Here is a 2,909-nt window from a genome sequence, read left to right as displayed (position 1 = left end):
TAATCATTCACTGAGACTTTTAAAAATTAGATATTTTGAAAATGTTATTAGTAAATTTAAATGTGAACTGCAAAAGTTATCCTTTCTTGAGATATTGCTATTGATTTTTAATGGATTTCTGTCGGAAACCATTATACAGGTGGTTCCTTTCAGCTATTCTGATGCCCCAAAAAAGGGATGTCATACATCCTTTCAAATTTGTTTTTAGTAAGTTAGCCACTAGCCCATCTATAGTTTTAGATTTGCCTTTTGTTCAATCAACTGTAAGGTATATGTAGTAAACAAACTAGCTTCCATAGAGGAAGGAGGATTATAGCTTACGGTAGAAACAGGCAAAAACAAGGAAAGTTAGTTGACACTGATTTAAGAATGAAAATGTACCACTTGTGAAGGTACTATTACAAAAGCAAGATAAAGCATAGGTGAGTCAGTGCAAGGTGCAGTTACTCCTGCTACCGGTGCTCAGTCCCGTACACGAACGAGTACGCACACCGATGGTCAAGATGAAGGCAGCTGCTCTTGCCCACACATTCAGAGAGCCATCTACACCCAGAAGGACAGACACCCTGTGACCTCTCTATGTGAGAGGTGGAGTCCAAATCTTATGAGTCATTGAACTATTCCTCTGTATAGTTTCATAGTAGAAGCAGTGCTGTACCAAAACCCGACACCGGCGGGAAGGAGAACTGATACGAGATTACCATTGCTAGGTCTCATATGAGACCAACCACAAGCACTGCCGGTCAAGATTTTGGCAGCCGCCCTTGTCCCTCTCCTGCACTTGGACATTCATGGGACGCTTTAGTGTTGCTAAAACTTCAACGAATATCAAGAGAACTACTGGTACATACTGAGAGCACTTCCACTTGGGAATACAATCCTGGTATATTCTCACCTTGTAAGCGAGACAAGAATTTTCGTATCTGGAAGTTTCCCTCCCAGAGAATGTTTTGATACGTGGTATAGAGGTGCACACACCTTGCCTTCAACGCTTGGTCTTGTACAGTACTGAACATTGATGTGACCACAATTTTTTTGACATCATATCCTTTTAGGATAGAGGTTCTTTAGTGACCCTCTGTTGCCAGGCAGACACCTGGCTTATCAGGTGATGGGAGTTGGTCAGTAGACAACACTTTTGCCCACCCCAGGTCAAGTGTTCGGTCATCCCTGGATCTTAAACTAGCTGGCTTGGTTATGGGCATATATAGACCTTGGTTATGAGGACTTCCTCCTTATGATAAGCCTCCTACTAAAGGACGAGGGTTGTACAGTGTACGTGTAAGAGCAAATCACAAATTTTAAAAGTAATTTGTATTTTTCCCAAGTAAACAAATATAAGTCCTTTAAGTTTTACTTCCTGCATCACTCACCCCACAAGTGGCTACTCAGCGTGCTAGCAAAAATTTGTGATTTTGGGTAGATTGACAGCTCTGTAACCTCATTGGAAGGAAGGAAAGAAATTACTGCAGTATGATTGTAGTTGAAAAAAATTAGTGTAATACATGAGAAAATATAAAGGTGCATGTAATTTTTATAATGGTTTGATGCGATTCTCTGTCTAAGAAATTCTTTAGGCGATACTTAGATGTAGATTTTTAGTGAAGCAGGTGCCCAGAGTGTAATCTGTACATTTCAGGTTAAGAGTAAATCCTATCTTTATGTTATCTATCATAGTTATCTCAAGGTAGTTAGATGAAGGAATGAGCGGATAAAAATATTTGTGTTATCTGATGTAGACACTACAGAAAAAAAGTATGAATTAGGTACTGTATTTTTAGATATGTGGGCTTTAAAGTATTCAATCTTATTCCAAGATTATTCTTTTGAATAATTTTGATAATGGAGAAGAAACTCTTTAGCAATGGTAAGCAGCTCTTTTAGGAGAAGGACACTCCAAAATCAAACCATTGTTCTCTAGTCTTGCGTTGTGCCGTAGCCTCTGTACCATACCTTTCACTGTCTTGAGTTAGAGTTCTCTTGCTTGAGGGTACACTCGGGCACACTATTCTATCCTATTTCTCTTCCTATTATTTCGTTAAAGTTTTTATAGTTTATAAATGAAATATTTATTTTGATGTTGGATATGTTCTTAAAATGTTTTATCTTAATTGTTAATTACTTCTCTTCTTTCCTAGTTTCGTTTCCTCATATGGTTATTTTACCTGTAGGATCCCCTGGCCTTATAGTATCATGCTTTTCAAACTAGGGTTGTAGCTTAGCAAGTAATAATAATAATAATAATAATAATAATAATAATAATAATAATAATAATAATAATAATAATAATAATAATAATAATAATAGGAGACAATACCGAATCAATTGATTGTTGAATATAGGAAATGAAAATTTTACAAACAGCAACATACTTGGATGAGAAGAAAAGTAGTGGCTGAAGATAGAGATGCAGAGAGTCAATTCATTTGTTGACACCCCTCCTCATTGCAATTGATAAAGAATTGCTTGCCTCTGGATATATCAAAGCAATACAGATGCATTCAAAATTGCCAAATATATTTGTCCGTGTGTCTGGCCCTTTGTGTATAAATTTATTATTTATATCTTGAGGGTCAAGTGCAGTAAGATGTTCTCGTCGAACGTGACTGATCTACCATTTCGTAAGTTTTAACTGCAAAATATAATATATTAGTATTTAATAACTGATAGGAAAAGCAAAGGTTTAGATGCAGGAAAAAATATAAACTCACTGAAAGCAGTGGCGGTTGACGACTTCGTATGTAAACAATGGGATACGTCAGTCAAAAGGTAAATGAACTATTAATCTGATCATGAACCTAATGGAAAATTACATAATTGTTTTCTTTATTGCTTTATTCTTACTGTAATATTATCAATGGCTCCAGTATCTGTTTTTTTTTTTAATATTGGAGGAAAAAATTAAAGGT

The sequence above is a fragment of the Palaemon carinicauda genome, chromosome 8 (genome assembly GCF_036898095.1).
Source record: "Palaemon carinicauda isolate YSFRI2023 chromosome 8, ASM3689809v2, whole genome shotgun sequence".
NCBI lineage: Eukaryota > Metazoa > Arthropoda > Malacostraca > Decapoda > Palaemonidae > Palaemon > Palaemon carinicauda.
Note: the sequence above shows the minus strand (reverse complement) of the source record.